This window comes from Malaclemys terrapin, chromosome 5, assembly GCF_027887155.1.
Source record: "Malaclemys terrapin pileata isolate rMalTer1 chromosome 5, rMalTer1.hap1, whole genome shotgun sequence".
NCBI classification, from domain to species: Eukaryota; Metazoa; Chordata; order Testudines; family Emydidae; genus Malaclemys; species Malaclemys terrapin.
The window spans coordinates 121,679,378-121,699,194 of record NC_071509.1 but is presented as its reverse complement, the minus strand read 5'-3'; the positions used below and the strand labels follow the sequence as shown (position 1 = coordinate 121,699,194).

At 42.6% G+C, this 19,817-nt stretch overlaps 1 protein-coding gene across 1 annotated transcript in view; it reads right to left on the bottom strand.

The window, feature by feature from the left end:
• CCSER1 (coiled-coil serine rich protein 1) overlaps positions 1–19,561 on the bottom strand; it is a 1,155,725-nt gene extending 1,136,164 nt beyond the window's left edge. The window contains exon 1 of the mRNA XM_054029822.1: positions 19,507–19,561. The gene's annotated coding sequence lies outside the window, so the exon portion shown is untranslated. The remainder of the gene's footprint in view (positions 1–19,506) is intronic.
• Between the last annotated feature and the right edge of the window lie 256 nt (positions 19,562–19,817).

Genomic DNA, 19,817 nt, shown 5'->3' with positions numbered 1-19,817 from the left:
CAGTAAGGAGAAATCTAGAAGTTGCTGAGAAAAGACATATTTAAGAAGAGTAGAATCACTGCTATTTAAAAGTAGAGAAAGTAAGGCCATTATCTTGCTTCCAATCAATTGCAGAACTCCCTTTGATTTCAGTGGTGAAGGAGAAGGCCCTACGTGGGTCACCTTGTAGTAGTAGGAAAGGTTTGCATTTTAAGAATAATTGAGTTAAATTTGGAAGGGAGGAAACACATTGATTACAAATGTTGCCCGCCTGTGATGTGGTGTATGAAAATAATTCAAGACTGTCTGCTATACTGAAACTATGGCAAAATGACTTAAACAGAGGACAACAATTCCGTTTCACAAAGGAATTTGAAATTTGGCTTCATTTTGAATTGCAAGAAAACTCAAAAATTTTGAAATGTTCTGCATATACATTTTTTTAAAATGTTTTGGATTAAAACATTTCATTTTGACAAAAGTGAAACATTTCATCTTATATTAAAAGTCAAAATCGGTATAAACATAACTACGTAAAAATCAATTAAAAAAAAATCAAAACATTTCAGTCCAAAAATGTTGCAAAGAGTTGTTTCAACATTGTAGGAACTTGTTTTAGTTTTTCTCCAAAAATGAATTTGTTGAGAATTTGATACGATTGTCTGTTTTGATGTTTCAGTTTTGATGGAACTGTGCTTTCAGACAGAAAATGGTGCCATCAAAGTTTTTCTGACCAGCTCTAGTCATCACCATTTTTCGAGTCACCATTAAAACAGAGATGGGTTTAGTTGGTTAGGAAGATAGGGGGTACCCCTGAGCACGACAATGTTCTGAATCACATTAAAGAATAGGGTGGTAAGTTTGTTTCCAACCACGCTACATTTTAGGGGTGCTGCCAGATAGACTAATATTGCAATATCAGAAATACAACTTGACTGGTGCTATTATGTCCTCGTCAGAACCAATGTGTCACTCTCTTTTCCCTTAGACTTAGCACGCTTGGTGGCCTTATTAGTGAGAGAGCGAAAAGGTAATCAGATCTTTGGTTCGTGCTTGTGTCTCCCACTCTAGCTGCTGTGACCAAGAATACATTCTTTTTGATTCCGTTGTTCACTTTCCTCCCTCCTGGGCCTTCCACCAGAGGATATCAGCAAATCTGCATCTCAACTTTAGAGGTGCACAACACAGAGTAAAATGGAGATGCCTTGTGACACAAGGAACTGAGAATGGCGTCGTACCCAAGGCCCATTTGATATACATGTTGGCAGATGTAGATTGTTCTCTTCTTAAAGCAGAGACTCAACAGATCTGGGTTAAATCTGTGAACCAGCCACCTTTGCAACCCCCTCCTGATGCACTGTGAATTCCTTGTCTGTAGCCAAAGATCAGGGTCAAAATCTTTCCAATTAACTTTACAAGTAGTATTTGTGGTATTCTCTGTAATAAATTAGGGCGTGACATGAATACCACCATAACATTGTCTACTTGGAGAGTCAACTTATAAAGGTTTTAACGGCAATCACTGTATGGGGAATTCTACAGCAACTCTCTGCAGTCAGTGAACTGGATCCTGAGAAACAATTCCCAGCCCTTCTAAGTCTCATTGGCACCAATGCTTAGTCCCTGCTTGGAAATCTTATTGCCCCAGAGGATCCTGAAGAAATATTTTTGTTGAACCAGAACCTCTTATTTTGAGGAATATGTTTGTCTCTCCCTTGAGGCTTCATAATCCTTAAAAGCAAACATAGAATTGATTAATTTTTAAACTAGCATTAAACTGACTTTGATTAGAGGAATGAGTGGTCTAATTTTTCTCACCTAGCCAGATTATTTTCAAAAATGGTGTATTTGTATATTGCCCTAGTAATATAAAAAAGAACTAATGCCAGTAGATCTCCCTTTCCCTCTGCCTGTCCCTCTCCATTTCTGCTTTAGGAACCCTGGAAAAATAACCTTAAACTACTTGATGACAAAAATATTATATACACTTGGTTTAGCAGTAGGAAGCATGTTTCAAATCTTCATGGACTTCAGGCAAATACATCTATTATTAGAACATCAGCAAATACCCTCTTTTAAGCTGAAAATGGCAGACTTTTAATGACATTTCCTTGTAGGGAGGAGGGCAACTCTGAATTAACTTTTTCTACTTTTGAAGCCTAACTCTGTCCTTATTCAAGCAAAACTGTCATGACGATAGATAAACTGTGCTCTGTGTTACACCAAATTAATGTTAAATAACTTTACTGACTTCAGCAGATGAACTCAGGTCTTATCCCAAAGCCCACTGGAATCAATGCAAATCAATTGGAATCAATTATTTTAACTGGCTGTATGGACCAAACCCTAAATGAGAGCAGACTCTAGTTCATATGGGTATTTTGTATGAGTGAGGACTTAAGGATAGAGTTTGTGATTGGTTGGTCTGGGGATAGGTAGGTGAAGTTAAACTCTCCTTCAGACTCTCCATAAGACACACTCTAAAGCATTAAGGAAAATCTTAAGAGTTTTGATTATGTCAAGAAATATCACTATTACAACCCTGGATATTCTGTGAAACATCTCTCATCCTGCCAGGCACTGGGCCTTCTGGCTCAAATCCAGCAAAGCACTTACGCATATGAGTCATCTCACTGAAGTCAGTAGGATGATATGTGCTTAAAGTTACGCATGTGCTTAAGTGCTTTGGATTGGGGCCAGAATGCTCAGCACTTGGCAGGACCAAAGCTACAAGCTCAATTTTCAATCTCTAACAGATGTTGTTTCTCAGACTGTGTGTTAAACCAACTATACCGCTTTACCAAATGTTGCAAAATTTAAAAAAGTGAATAAAACTATGCCATCACAATTGCTCAGATACTTACCATAGTCTCGTCAGCAGGAAGGAGCAGTGAGATACAGTTCCTCCTTGTGATACAGTTTGTATCAGTTTTATTATAGGGGGAAAATGTACGTATAATTTTCTTTGCCAATAATAAGGCTTTTACAACAGTTTCCACTCAAATTTAAAACATCACCGTTTAAGAAAGTAACAAGATTATACAAAGGATGACACTTCCAATTAGTTTTTAGACAAAAACATTGTTAATCTGATGTTAAATTCAAGTGCACGTATCAATTATTTAAAGGTAAAAAACCGCACAAGAACATTGTCAGTATCAAAGAACAGCAGAGGTCAGAAATAAGATTAACATTAATGATATCACTATAGGGAGAGCCATACTGGATAATGATAAAAGGAGAACTTTTGTCCTAATCCCAGACAATTAGTAGCAGGCTGATATCCTCTAGCATGAGGGTTGACATCCCTTATACATTTTCTCCAAGCTAGTGTAACTACTGTTATTATTCATGTATGTCCCTATTCAGGACAGCACTTAATCTTACCAATACGCATTCTAACCTAGGGATATTACTGAAGAAAATAATATGATGAGCACTTTATGGCCAGGATTCAGGAAAGTACTCACATTCAGGAGAGCCCATAAGCATACACAGTGTGGAGGAATCCCAAGCTGACGTTACTGGTTGTATGTTACTCTTCCAGGGGTGGGGTAGGGATCTGCCTGATGGCTAGAGAGATGCTGAACTCTGGGGATCCCCATTTGGCCTAATAGTCCCTTGGGGGCAGTTACAGTGGGGTAAGTTAGGACAGCACTGGGCAAACCAATAGAGGGATCAGATCAGAGACTTCCTTTGCCCCTCCCCATGGTTCCTCAGTGAAGAACAACTTGGCCACACTGAAAGATCAGAGCCTAGTCATTTTAGGAAATCACAACTCAAGCCACAAAGAATTTTCTACAGAATTATCCTATCACCCTTTCTAGGCAGACTTTACAAAGATGCAAAGAAGATAAAATTCAGTGCTTTCACTTTTGACATGTAGTGCTTGTATTGATCTCTACTGGAAACCTGATGGGAAGCAAATGAGAAATGCAAATGAAGCCACCCAGTAGATAAAAGCACAAGACATTTTAGGGGAAAAGGCCGTTTGGTCATCAAAGCTGAGTTTTACCTTCCATATATCAGTATATTCTGCAGTGTAGTAACTAGCTGTAATTGTTTCATGAATTATCTTTGCTTTAATAACTTTGCTTCATAAGCTTTTCTTCACATTTCTTTTTCTATACATGAAAAATAATTCCTTATATCTTCTCTGATGTGCATGCTTTCATTTTTATTTAGTCATTGCCTTTTTTCCCTCACCCTCTCTGCTTGGTTAAAAATAGTATCTCATTGGCAAAATTTGTATCAGTTTAATTTTTATATTTTAGCCTATTAAACTCTTGCTCTCATTTTCTCAATTTCTGATGTTCTTTTTATACTTAAAAAAGAATTTTATTTTTTCACCCTTGCTTCAGAGTTCCCCATTTTGGTCTGGTACAAATCGTGTCCTCATTTCTGAGCCTTTAATGTTTCAAGTTAACATATTTCTGTGTTTTTCCCCATGCAAGGGAGAACCAAAAGTGAACCCAAACTCTGAAGGGAAGTCTTTACCACAGAATGTAATTGTCTCACTTCCTCAACCTTACTATAAAGCTCTGTAGTGTTGTTTCTTTGTTGGCCTTTTATCTGGTTTTGTACACTGTCTGAATGCTCACAGAAAGGCAAATGAATCCCCCTTCATAAACTCCTTAATGCTTCCATTTAAACATAGTCACAAGAAATACCTTTCCTTTCTGACTTTTGTTCTTTGTTTCCTCCTCAAGGAGGATCTATTCTGTGTGTTTTCAGAGGCGGGGTTTAACATGCAGTGTTTGAATGGGTTTTCATTTTAATAAAGCTCCCTCAACTGGTTTTTTGTCCGCATTTGAAGCACTGCAGTAAATGTCCAATTAACTGAAGTCTAAGTCAAAGATAGCTTGTCTAATGTAGTTACAACCCTGTGCATGGCACTGAAATGTGTACACAAGCTTCCTCGGGAAATATTCCCTGGTAGGAGGACTATTATTTTGAGCTGCTTGTTAACTTTGCTTACCTGATGAAAGGCTGATGTTTCAGACTCCTTTCTCCCCCTTTATATGAAAGATCCATGAAAATTCACAAGCACATGTTTCTAGTTGTACCATTATCTATGTTACTTTTACATTTTAGAGTGTTTTCACTTACATAAAACTGTAGAAGTGAGAGTAACAATAAACAGTAGTAACTAGAGGGCTAGCTCCTTAGCACTGCAATATCACTCTGCGGAGCTGAGAGGGAGATGGGACAAAAGTGGCTTTATGCCACTTTGTAGTCTAATCCTGGGGTAACTTCCAGAGATTTCTCTAGGACAGAGCGATCCTCATGTAGCTGATTAAGTAGCCTTCCCAGAATCTGGGCAGGCATGGTGATCTAATGGGTGGGGTGCAGGAATGGAAATCAGAAAACCTGGGTTCAACTGCTGGCTCTGCTATTGAGCTGCTGAGTGACTTCAGCAAGTCACTCCATCTCTCTATTTTCCTGTCCCGCCTTTGTTTTTTCTCCCAAAGGCAGGTACTGTCTTTCAATGTGTGCTTGGACACTGCCGAGAACAAGTGGACCCCACACTCTGTCGGGACCTCTAGGTGCTACTGTAATACAAATAATTTGCATTTATATAGGTCTCAAAGCACTTGGCAATCATTCATTCATTATGCCTGAAACATTGCAGGGAGGCAGGTCAAATACTAAAATACACCGGCTAAAATATTAAAATACTTCTATCTACAGACACAATATTGGTTAAATACTCATGTCTTGCAGAAACAGTTATTATACAGATTAAGGGGTTCCTAATAATATGCATTGATGGGAAGTATCACAGTAACTCATCAGTCTTGTGTTTAAACGTTTGCGTAAAAGACTCATGGGTTAATGGATCTTTGCTAGTCATTGACACGGTGCATCACATGTAGACCTTTAATACAATAAAGTAGTTTATCTCTAGGCACAGAACTTAAGTGGTGCACAGGGCCATGTGCTCTGCAGCATGTTGAATTTCCACCTTTAAGCATGTGATATGATTGCTCTTATAGTCTCATCATCTTGACCATGTTTTGAGGCCCATTGAAGCCTTGGTACAAACCGCCATATCCTGGTGGCATTTTACAGCAAGTATCCTTGATAAAGAAGGATCCAAAGACATAGGTTGTAATTGCTTCAAGAACTCAGCAAGGTGTGCCAGGGCTCTACTGTTCCAGGGCAATTCACCACAGTCAGGGTCGGCTCCAGGCACCAGCCGGCCAAGCAGGTGCTTGGGGCGGCACCTGGAGGGGGGCGGCGCTCCGACCGGTCGGGGAGAGCGGGGCCACCCTCCCAGCGGCGCTCCGGCCGGTCGGGGAGAGCAGGGCCGCGGCTGGGCTCGCCACCCTCCCAGCAGCGCTCTGGCTGGTCGAGGAGAGCGGGGCCGCGGCCGGGCTCGCCGCCCTCCCAGCGGCGCTCCAGCCGGCTGTGGAGAGCGGGGCCGTGGCCAGGCTCGGCGCCCTCCCCTGCCACGCTCCCCGCCGGGGGCAGCGGGAGGCTTTTTTGCCTGGGCGGCAAAAAAGCCAGAGCCGGCCCTGACCACAGTGCCCCTGTACCTCATAAGCCCCATAGGGAGGAGCTGCACGGCGCTTGCAAAATTCAAAAGGCACTGGTGTTAATTTAGCTCAGGAGAGAAGTTAGAGAGCCCTAAACACCCATCCTTGTGCAGAATTTAGCAATTAGTCAGAAAAGTGACAGTACATACTCTAGACCTCATCGAGAAAGACCCTTTTTGCCCACTGTTAGTACTAGAGAGCCAAACCAGCAAAACTGTTAGCTGAACTCTGAATGCAGGATAGTTATTACCTGGTGACACTAAGAAGCTAAGACTTTCAGCTTGACTGCCTATCCCAGGCTCAAGTTTACAGCACAAGCAATTAGAAAAACCCAACTCAACCCTTTTTTTTCTTTTCTTCATTTGCAAACTGAGACAGGTTAGGGATAGATCGATCCCTCCCAGGATAAAAAAGAAAAAAAGAGGAGGACATCTCTGTGAGGTTCCCCATGGAGAGTTGACCACATTGGGTATGTGGGGTTTGTTGACAATCTCACCCCATAAAAGGCCACAAGGTCCACCTCCAAACCTGGTGGTTACCAGAGCTTTCTGCATAGAGGCCCTATGTATCCCTACCAGCTCTGTTTCCTCATGGCAGCTCAGCTCCATTGGAGCTATGCTGCAAGAGACTCCCCATGGTTCCAGTCGTTCCCAGGAAAGAGCTGAGGATAGAACCAGAAACAATGGGTTTAAACTGCAGCAAGGGAGGTCTAGGTTGGACATTAGGAAAAAGTTCCTAACTGTCAGGGTGGTTAAACACTGGAACAAATTGCCTAGGGAGGTTGTGGAATCTCCGTCTCTGGAGATATTTAAGAGTAGGTTAGATAAATGTCTATTAGGGATGGTCTAGGCAGTATTTGGCCCTGCCATGCGGGCAGGGGACTGGACTCGATGACCTCTCGAGGTCCCTTCCAGTCCTATAATCTATGAATCTATGAATGATAACTCAGCCCCAAGCTGAATTATCTTCTCTAAAGACTCTTCTGAAGGGGTAGCTCACTCTGGTCTTCCCCTCCCTAGAGCTCCTCACCCAGGAAATGCCCTCTCTAGGGTCTGGAAGAGGAGAATGGTGCCATAGAGGTAGCTGAGTCCACTGTTCTCAATAGAAGGATATCCTCTGTACTTACGTGATGGCCACCACCTTAGCCAACACGCTGAGGATTGAATCAGGGCCTCCTGAGCTAAGCACATGACCTACTACAAATTTCAGCTAAAGCATTCTAGCTGAGGTGGTAACAGACCCATACCTCCTCTGCCAATCAGTCACAGTGACGGCCCCTTAGCACCCACTCACCAGTAGGTTACACACGGATCTAAGGGGAACAATCTGTGCCTTGGAAATCATTGAGAGAAAATACACATGCATGAGGTGCTTATGGTTGTTTTTCCTCAGTTACACCAGGCCCATTTTTCAGTAAGAAAATATATTGTTTTGGTAAATGACAATTTTTAACAATTTTGGAAACTAATTAAAATATTACTATAAAATGTGGAAAATTGTGTGTCAGAAGCGGGAAATGGGTCCATTTCAAACCCTGCAAAACAGAAACAACTTTGAAATTTCAAAGTGTTTCATGAAGTTGTTTCCCCATTTTTGAGCCAGCTCTTATGACCAATATGCCTCAATTCTGATCTAGCATGAAAAAACTAGTTCAGTCTCTCTGTATGCGAAGACACAACCATGAAGTGTGCTAAGAGTGACAGTGGTTTCTGTGATATGGACATATCTCTCCACAAAGAACTGAACTAATCCCACAAGGTCACTTTTATATAGGTTACCAAACAGCTATCAGATGGTAATGACTTCTTCTGATCAATAATGACCTGGACAGATTTGGAACTGGTGCTCTAGAAGCAAAAGGCGTTGTAGCCTATTACTAATCTCCTGAGCTATCCTTTTCCCTCTGAGGTGTAGCTTTCTAATGAATATATTCCACATTCAAGATGATAAATGGTTTCAATTAAAAAAAAACAATCTTTGGGAAAATATGCCTGTTGTTTAGCAAATGAATATATAGTATTATTCATTTATTCTCTTAGGCCATTGGAGTTAATGTGTCAGTTCTGTAAATTAAACGTTTTTGTATGAATCATGGGGAGGGGAGAAGTGGGGGGGGAAATGCCTAAAAGCCACATAGCCTTGGGAAACAGGCAGTGCCTTTCCCACTAACAATTAAATGAGAAGTATGGGGCAGTTAGGAGTGGGGGGAGGGGAGATGCATTCCCATAATATGCGCCTCAGAGAAAATTGCATTGATATTTATAGAATAAAAGCTCTACCTGCTCTTAAGGTTTTCTAATTGTTAAAGATGCCATCTATAAAAAAAAAAAAAAGAACAGAGCCTGTAAATGCTGTGATGCCGAGGGAACCGGGTAAGCTTAGTAACTGTGAGAGGAAATCCCCACTGTTTCTCTCACTCCTGTGAAGCTGTGAAGCTAGGGAAAGGAGGGCAGCTGTTGCAAAATTGAGCTTTTAATTGGAAATTTTGCTCCTTTCTTCCTTATCTCAGGTTATTTTCCTACTGTTACCTGCTGCTGTGGAATGCAAGTGCATTCTTTCAACCCCGGTTGCTTGCAACAGATGGAGAGCTAATGCAGAGGTCAGAGTACACATACTGAGACAACAGATTTCTTTGTGAGCGCCTGACCATTTTATGTATGGTATGTTTTTCAAAGTTAAGCCCTTTAATCCATCTATTTGGGGCCAAATCCTCAAGTCCTTATTCAAGCCAAACTCCTACTGATGTCAAGCAAAGGCTGCAGGGACCATGACATTTTTAGCCAAATCTCCCTCTCTCACTGACCTGACCACCAGACTTTGAAGAGCTGGTACTCAGAGGCAACTGATAGATGGGCAGTATAAACAGTCTCAAATCCACCTGAGTCTATGATAGGAACTGGGGGGGAGGAGGGGCAGAATTTTACATTAAAAGTATAAACAAAAATGACTTATTCTTGGTCAATTTAATCTAAGTGTTGCCCTATTTACACTACGCTGTAGGGTGACAAAGATGTAAAGTCACAGAAAGGGTTATTGCCTATGAGGGATGTAACTCATAGATTAATAGTTTAAGTGCTTAAAGATACTTGAATGAGACTAATAGGCACTGAGTGCTGACATATCGTTAGCAGCCAACACTCAAGCCCGATTCTCAGATGTGCCAAAGCTCTGTACAGGGAGGGGAGGAGCAAAGGTAGCTTTATACCATCTTTGTATCCCCCCCAATTCTTCGGACTACTGGGGTTCAGGTCAACCCACAGCATGATTTAGAGTAGCCTCTGCACTGTTCTAAATTATGCCCAGATGCAATTGCTCACACCAGCGTACCCAGTGGCTCGCCAAGGAGATCATTGGAGCATAGCAGCACACACCAGCACCATACCCTACCTCTGACAATGCCCCCAATACATACATATAATACATAACGTATGCTGGAGCCAGCTTAAGTGGCCCTGTGCTATCCAGAGATTCTTCTATGCAAGGAAAATCTGCATATAGCTTGTTGGTGCCAGTCCTTAGCTCTACCGGAGAGACTCAAAGTGGCCTTATTGTGCTGGGTACATGGTGCTTGTTTCTCCGGTGTTCTGCTTCTTGTGTAGTGATTTACATCCATGCAAAGTAGGCGTAAAACACTACATTTCTGATGTGGCAATGATTTACCCCTTCTTTGCACAGGTGTGAATGATGCCACAAGATCAAGTCACTAGAGAATAAGGCCAGAATCTTTAAAGGCGCCAACAGGTTGATACTAGTTGCCAGCAGGATGCTTTATTTATAAAAAATGAGGCTTTGGAAGGAAGTTGTATTTCACGGAAATCACATCATAGCCTTGAATCTTATTGTATTAATGATATGGCTGCAACATATACGCTGTTGGTTTTTTGTTAGATTGCTGGGAAAGATTTATACAGCTTGACTTTGTTAAAAGGTCACCGAGGTCATAAAGACAGCAATTTCCATCTGTCTCTTCTTTCTCATGTTCAGAGACTACAAATTCTAGATTCTCCTCTCTTTGAAAAGACTTCAAGGATTAGATTGTGGGAGGGGGAGTTCTTTTAGTGTGTTTATCTTGTGTATTTCAGCAAAAATAAAGAAGGTGCCCAAGCCTCCAAATAATCAAATGACTAGAATGGGCCCATTGCAAATGCCAGGAAAATTAAGAGGACATAGGGATGAACCCAGCCTCCACCTTCATGGCTGGGAAGGGCCTGTATGCCCTGGAACTGCTGCAGTTCTGCTGCAGGAATGTGGGGGTTGGGGGATGATTTGGGGAGGTACTCCAGGGGAGGTGAGGAAAGGCAGGATCAGTTCAGAAAAGGGACTAGAGGAGCTGCCACTACTGGGATCCTCCTATCCTTCCTATGGCTTCTGGAATGCTAAAATCAGCAAGTCTTGTTCATTAGCAAGTGATGCTCAAATAACAGACATTAAAATTGTTTCCTTTAATGGGATGGTGCTTTTCACTAGAGGATGGAGTACATGAAGAACTCCCTTGCACATCTAAGATGATGCTGACAGCAGTGCTGACACAATTGCAGCTAAGGGTAACACAATACTGGAAGAAAAATCATTGAAGGTGGATGATGCAAACAGCATCTACTAGTGCTGACATTGCCTCCTGGAACTAAAGCAAGCATCATACTGTCTTCAGCCTTTTGAACTTACTCCATCCAATGTATTACACAGGATAGCCAAGGTTCTCTCATCTAGGATATAAAGGCCAAGTGTTTTTAAAATGTTGTCTAAAGTTAAATGCCAAAGCGGTCTCACTTTCCAAAGTGTAGTGCACTAGTAGCTCCTATGAACTGTAATGGAGTTATACCTGTTGTGAACTAGGCCTATATTTTTCTGACCATAAATTAATTTTAATGCAGTTGAACTGGGAAGTAGGACCAGTGGTAATTTTTTCCTAAAATTTCCTTGTGTACACAGTGCCAAAGAGGTTTTGGCTGACTCTCTTCCCCCCAACCCAAGGAAAGGACTGAGACTAAGGTAAGCAAGACACTTAGGTTTACAATTTTTTTTTTCTTTTTCTTACCACTTTTGACTTCTAACATACTTCTCTTTTCTATTGTATTAGGCTATTGGAAATTGAGGACACCACTCAGATTTACATCAAGCCCCATGGTTTTGGGTGGCAGGTCATTAATCTATGATAAGCAAAGCAATAAGTTTAAGAGAAATCAGTTATTGTCCCTGTCAAAGAGCGGAAGTGCTTGGGGGCAAAAATCTAGCCCATCTGGAAGTCCAATACTGTAAAATAACTTCATTCTTCAAGTGTAGGTCTCAGCATATTTTCCTATCGTGTCTGGTAACTGTGCTAGTCTCCAGCACGTCTGTCAGTACGTTAGTGTTATTATTAAGCATCTGACAGTAACAAGACATCTGTAGCATTTCTGAGAGAAATAAAAATGTATACCACAATAAGATGAGAACTCGGTGGTAAAACACATTCATTTTCATTTGGAAGTGACCCGAGACAGCGATCTGAACACTAATTCCAGAGATGAGATAGGGAGCATCCAGCGGGCTTTAAGCTGAAGAAATTCACCTATGAATCATAAAACCAGATATACATTATAGACTGTACCAGGCATTTTCTCTGACACAGGAGAAATTTTTTTAAAGGTTTAAGGTAATTTAAGAATTTCCATCATACTTACGTTTACTGTTGGTTAATTTGTACGTGGCTATTTGTCTTGTAGCTTGTTAAGTTTTCTAATCATATAATTTTTTATTAAGGATCTAGCCAAGGCTCTAAACCTGATTTTAAGTGCAGAAAAATATTATATATCCTTGTCTGGTCAATGGAGATGTTTATATTAATGAAGTATAGTCATCAATACTGAAGGTTTATATTTAATTTTTATGGAAGTTAACTGCTATGATCAAAAGGGTAGTAATGTGAAATCTTATTACTCAACAAATCTGTCCCAAGGATACATTCAGAGACCTGCCTATGGACATTCTGGACCAAAAATATTTTTTTCTGCATTTTGCTCATGTTAGAACTGCTGAGCAATGTCAGCTATATCAGAGAGAGAAGAATTCTATTCTGTCTCACACATCAACACGACTAACGCTAAATTTTATCTGTAAAATCTTTGCCTAGTGCTATCCTACACCTCAATTGCACCTTATCAATGCCCGTAATAAGGGTCCATTGGGAATGAATGGTGATTTATTTGGGCTGTAAGGTCCTTGCAGAAGGCAGTGTGTCATCTTTTGTGTCTGTCAGGGCTTAACAAATAATCATAGAATATCAGGGTTGGAAGGGACCTCAGGAGGTCATCTAGTCCAACCCCCTACTCAGAGCAGGACCAATTCCCAACTAAATCATCCCAGACGGGGCTTTATCAAGCCTGACCTTAAAAACCTCTAAGGAAGGAGATTCCACCAGGTTCCCTAGAGAACCCATTCCAGTGCTTCACCACCCTCCTTGTGAAAAAGCTTTTCCTAATATCCAACCTAAACCTCCCCCACTATAACTTGAGACCATTACTCCTTGTTCTGTCATCTGCTACCACTGAGAACAGTCTAGATCCATCTTCTTTGGAACCCCCTTTCAGGTAGTTGAAAGAAGCTATCAAATCCCCCTCGTTCTTCTCTTCTGCAGACTAAACAATCCCATTTCCCTCAGCCTCTCCTCCTAAGTCATGTGCTCCAGCCCCCTAATCATTTTTGTTGCCCTCCTCTGGATTCTTTCCAATTTTTCCTCATCTTTCTTGTAGTGTGGGGCCCAAAACTGGACACAGTACTCCAGATGAGGCCTCACCAATGTCGAACAGAGGGGAATGATCACGTCCCTCGATCTGCTGGCAATGCCCCTACTTATACAGCCCAAAATGCCGTTAGCCTTCTTGGCACAAGGGCACACTGTTGACTCATATCCAGCTTCTCATCCACTGTAACCCCTAGGTCCTTTTCTGCACAACTGCTTCCTAGCCATTCAGTCCCTAATCTGTAACAGTGCATGGGATTCTTCTGTCCTAAGTGCAGGACTCTGCACTTGTCCTTGTTGAACCTCATCAGATTTCTTTTGGCCCAATCCTCTAACTTGTTTAGGTCCCTCTGTATCCTATCCCTACCCTCCAGCATATCTACCACGCCTCCTAGATTAGTGTCATCTGCAAACTTGCTGAGAGTGCAGTCCACGCCATCCTCCAGTTCATTAATGAAGATATTGAACAAAACCGGCCCCAGGACCGACCCTGGGGCATTCTGCTTGAAACCGGCTGCCAACTAGACATGGAGCCATTGATCACTACCTATTGAGACCGATGATCTAGCCAGCTTTCTATCCACCTTATAGTCCATTCATCCAAACCATACTTCTTTAACTTGCTGGCAAGAATACTGTGGGAGACCGTATCAAAAGCTTTGCTAAAGTCAAGGAATAACACATCCACTGCTTTCCCCTCATCCACAGACCCAGTTATCTCCTCATAGAAGGCAACTAGATTAGTCAGGCATGACTTTCCGTTAGTGAATCCATGCTGACTGTTCCTGATCACTAATGATTAATAATGCTTAACAACAATCACTACATTTGAGCCAGGAAGAACACAGCTTGACTTTCAGATTCCAAGCTGGGTTTGGAGTGCTGGCACGGAGCTAAAAATCACACTTTTACATGTAAACTGAATACACTTTGGTGCTTGTTCTTGCATGCGCCAGGGTAGCTTTGCATTGCTCTAGAGGGGACAAAGCAACCTAAAAGGCAGCTTAGCCAGCCAGGGAACGAGTCTCACTGTCTAGGGGACTCCTCGGGTGGTGCTGAATCTCTGCAGTGGCTCTGACACTGCCCCCTGCCCAGCTCCCCTTCCAAGCCCAGGGGGCCTGGCTGGAGAATTAACTGTGTGGCCAGAACATTTAGACATCCCCAGTTGCCGGTTGGCCCTTTGGGCAGATGTTGGCAATGAAGACTGTTATACTTTGCGCTAGGGACCACACCAGCACCACCATGGGCCCAAGATCAGGGAAGATAAAGGTGGCTTAAAATCATTCTTAGTTGTGCTGAGTGCTCCTCAGCTACAGCTCAGGATCTAGCCCTCAGTCAGTATGAGTGGAGTGGACAGCTCAGGGGTTATGGCATACAAGCTATTTGCACTCCTACATCACTGGTTCAAATTTGCCTCCAGCAGAGGCAAAGGGACTAAGGGCAGTTCAGGTGGTCCCCCTAGGACAAGGCTGAGGCCTACTGGCTGGATAGCATTGGAGATGCTTGCATTGTTGCTCATCATATTGTGCCTGCTGTAGCGTATAAGTATAGATAATTGCTAGGTAAGGCATAGATATAAGTAAAGGCGTTAATGCAATGAAATTGAACAAAAGGCTTGTAAGACAATGGCTTAGCTAAACAAGGCATAAGGCTCAAAAGCCTTAGCAGCTAACCAGCAGTAATCTTAGATCACATGATACCACAAGACAGAGCGCTGTAATGGCTCAACAGCTGCCAGGTAACCACAGGATGCCAGTTGATATCAGCTTTAGATAGTTTTAAGATAGGAACATCAGCAAATGTCCGACCACAAGAATGCCAGGGTAGCTAATTGACGTATCTGCTAATAAACCGGAGATAAAAGGCCTAATAACCCATGGAGAAGGGCACCCCAACATGTGTCAGGTGTGGATGTTCCAACAAGGAAAAGGGGCTGAACCCCCTACCCAATATGCATTTGGCCTAGTGGTGTCAGCATAACTCATTCTGACAGCTGTTCCCTGGCCTGAGTGCCTTACGAGATGCCAGGATGATGACCACTGGTGGGGATGAAGATGAGGATGATGATACACTTCAGGTTTTTCTGCAAGGGATTGTGTGAGTATATGAATGCTCAGACACTCATTCTGTATCATCTCTATCTACCTGGCTGAGTGGGAGTGTGACACTTGCAAATACAGAAGGTTCTGCCAAAGTGTGAGTGTTGCACCTATACATGTCAGGATTCCCAACTTAACAATTCTAATAACACTGGGCTTGGTCTAATAACACTGGGACTAGAACCTACCACACCTCAGAGTGTTAATTGGGAATTCTTAGGTAATCAATCAATCAGGCAAAACTGCTCTATGGATAAACAGAATCTTTCTGTCCCCAGAGTGGTCTATCCACGCCCCCCAGAATCCAAATAAGCCACGTGTGTTAAAATGATATACCTCCATACCAATACCCTTTGCTTCCAGGTTCATTTATCATCACCAAGCTGCAGTGGGGAAGACGAGAGCGTGCATGATCCTGTTCTGAAGTACTTATTGTGTGCCATTCCAAAAGCCAATAAGACACAGCTGAAGAGATATAGCTCAGGTTCCACACTGTTGAATTTCAGACATACTGGAAGTGTGTTCTAAATGGCTAAACTGAGCAAGGAATGATAGGGAAGTCAAAAGGTGCTAATATACATATTGCATTATTTTTTCTGCACCTGTGTCGTTAGAGGACCAGAACCTACAATAAACTGAGAACGTGGAGTTGCCTGTTTTGATTTTTATTTAGTAACAGTAGTGGAGCCAGCCTGTCATTTCTGCTGCTAGTTCCGGACAAATGTACACTCGTTCTCCATCTGGACTGCCACTGAGTACCGCCACTAACTAATGGAAGTACCCCTTTCCCCCTAAAGAAAGAAAAACGCTTTGTGAAAATTACCTTATGTCTGTTCAAACATCTATTTCTGACTGCCCATCATGGTACCAGTCCCCCTCTACTTAGCCCTACTGATAGGGTAATGAAGGAACTTTTATGTCTTCAGACTTCCCATTATGATCCACAGTGTGGTGCCCTTAAATAGCACCCTTTGTGTGTAGGTGTAATTGGCCAATGCGAAGTAGTTTCTATGGACTCCTTTTAGTAAATGCACAGCACACTGAACGTGTATGCATATAATTTATCATGTCAAAGTCATTTTATTTTACCCAGTATTGTTCTTTCCTTTCCTCTCCCCCCACAAATTATTATTCTGTGTGAATTTCCTACATAATTAAGTGGTTTGGTTGCCGTTCCAAGGTCTATAAAATGACAAAGGGAAAACTGAAATAGCTGGCTCTGAAATTGGTTTACATTCAGCAGTGCTGCCTACCATTTGCTTAGACCAGCAGATGTCAGCCTACATTGAGAAATGGAAAAGTAATACTGTATCATAACATTAGTGTCTTATGTACCAGATGGGAGTTTTACACAACACGGCAGGAGCAGTTAGCCAGCAGTGGTTAAAATTCAGTGTTGGGACTAGCATGGTGACACTGCATGCACTGATAACGTTTTTTTGATTATGGAACTTAATTGTATCATAGATCAATGATAGTTTAATTTATGAGGATTGATTTTGTTAATTCAAGCAGTTCAAAAGGCACTGTTAAAGCTTCAATCCATTTAATTGTATCTGACTTGAGCTTTGCTCGCAGTATCAGAAGATAAATGACTGTATACAGCTAATACCTTTTAATTTTTCCTCTTTTTGTCTATTTATTTCAACATCTGTCATTTACTGTGAGTTACACTTAAATGAGAACTGTTAGTTATACATAGGGCCCTACCAAATTCATGGCCATGAAAAACGCATCATGGACCGTGAAATCCAGTCTCCCCTGTGAACTCTGGTCTTTTGTGTGCTTTTACACTATACTACAGCGATTTTACCGGGGAGAGACTGACCCAAATTTCTCAAATTGGGGGTCCTGACCCAAAAGGGAGTTGCAGGGGGGTCACAAGGTTATTTTAGGGGGGTTGCAGTATTGCCACCTTTACTTCTGCGCTGCCTTTAGAGCTGGACGGCCGGAAAACGGTGACTGTTGGCCAGGTGCCCAGCTCTGAAGGCAGCGCCCTGCCAGCAGCAGTGCAGAAGTAAGAGTGGCAGTACCATACCATGCCATCCTTACTTCGCACTGCTGCCTTCAGAGCTGGGCGGCCGAAGAGCGGCGGCTTCTGACTGAGGGCCCAACTCTGCAGGCAGCAGTGCAGAAGTAAGGGTGGCCGTACTATACCTGCCATCCTTACTTCGGTGCTGCTGCTGGCAGTGGCTCTGCCTTCAGAGCTGGGCTCCCAGCCAGCAGCTGCCACTCTCCAGCTGCCCAGAGCCAGCAGCAGCAGCGCAGAAGGAAGGGTAGCAGTACCACAAGTCCCCTATCATAACTTTGCAACCCACCCCCACATATCCTTTTTGGGGCAAGGACCCCTACAATTACAACACTGTGAAATTTCAGATTTAAATAGCTGAAATCATGAAAATTTTATGATTTTTTAAATTCCATGACTGTGAAATTGATCAAAATAAACTGTGAATTTGGTAGGGTCCTAGTTATACAGGATACAGTTTGGGCTTCTGATATTTAAGCTCCAGTAGCATCCCCCCCCACCTCCACTGTCATTTTACTATTACCAGATATCTGTAATAACAATTCGACAACTAACCCTTCATAAAAAATAATGTTTTAGTGCAGCTATATTGAATTGTACAAGAGGATGTCTGCTCAGGGAGACAGTGAGTGTGAGAGAGAGAGACCACCATCCTCCAGAGACGATGGTTTCAGGTTATTTCAGATGATCAGGCAGGGCATAAAACTTCCCAAAAGCTACAGACCTGGTGCAATTACCTCACATCCAGTACCAGTGAACACAACTGTTGCCAAGTCTCATCATTTTATTACAAGTCCCATGCTGTTTGGGATTTTTCTTATACCCCCAAGTCCTTAGATTCATTTTATCTGTGAAGCTCAGATTTCACTGACAATCAATCCGTGTGTAGCTCTCAAGGTTGATACCTGGAAACTCGAACCTGAAAGGTTCACAACCCAGAAGGCAAATCAAAAGAATCAAAAATGTTTTATTTTTTAAAATCTTATGAATTTTGAGCCCTCACTGATGACTTTTGAATGCTTGTGATTGGCAACACTGACTGTGCAAATCCCATGAGCAACAATAAACAAACAGTACAGGAACACCTCGCTGGCTTTAACTAGGTTGCTTTTCCAAGGGAAATCCTTTGCAGGCCCCCTTTAGCCTAGGATCAGTTCCTGGCTCCTTCCTCTAACTCTTGCCTAGCCTGACAGATGGCTTGAACAGCACTATCAATAGAGAACCTGTGTCCCCGCACTCTCTGTGGTGTATGCATTATACTCAGGGCCCAGTCTCGCTGCAGCCTAGGCCATTTATAATGAGATTCCACCACCACAGCCAGGCAAATCAATGAACATTTTCTCTTTGCTTGAATCTTTAATCCCAATTTACCCTACGTCACTACCAAGTAGAAGTCCAGGGAATTCTCTAGAGCCATCCCAAGTGTACATTGCTAGATAGGTGATGAACTTTGCTTGGGAGCTCCAGGAATTGGTAAAGCCTCACCATGTGACAGGCACTGCTGTACAGACTGTTCCAAAAGCAAATGAATCATCATCACCCAGTAAACAAATGTCATATCGCTGGAGATGAGAAAATGGAAAGCTTTCCTACTATGTACTTTGTTACAACAGCACAGGCAGCGAGAAGTAAGACTAGAAATGCAGGTATTGCTATTAACTTTGGTCTTGTGACTTTCAGATAAAAGACAACAACAGGCCAGGTTCTCAGCTGGTTCCTGTTTAGCTCATTAGAAGCCAATGGAGCTAGGCTGATGCAGACCAGCTCAGGATTCCGGCCCAATGTAAAAGAAGACTCCAAAGAAAGCTTAGTATGTTCTTCATGATTACATGCTTCCCAACCCCAAAAGCTCAAAAACCATGAGCCAGACCCCTAAATCATGAGATTTTTTTTAAAAAGGTGAAATGGTGCTTTTGGTCTTTCTTGTGATTTCTGAACTCTCCCTGCCCCTCCCCACTTACAGGGTCATAAGCTCTCCCCCATTTGTACATTAAAATGATTTTAGACTCCCCCGACCCCCTGCTACAAGAGCTGTTGCTCACTGCCTGATGGTGCACCCAGCTTCTCTCAAAACCCCAAATTCTACTTAATTAATTCTATGTTCCCAGCCACACGTCTAAGCCTTGCCCCTCAGTGTACCTGTGCTTCTCCTGAAGTGGGGGAGTGCCTGCAGAGAAGTCTTCTTCTTCCCCTTCCTAGCTCCTGGATTTCTTCACTCCTTCTCAGTCAGGCCTGGCAGAGGGCAGCTGCAGCAGGGCCCAGCTCCAGGGGTTCTGTTCCCCCTTATCCCAGGCCTGCTGTTGTAGGTATTGGGAGGGGCAGACTGCCCCATTGTTCACAAGAGGGTTGGGGGAGGAGTGAGCAGAATCACCCTGAACTATTGGGCTCTTTCTGCTCTCCTCTTCCCTCCTGCAAAAACAGCATGCTGTTCCCTTTTCTCTCTTCTCCCC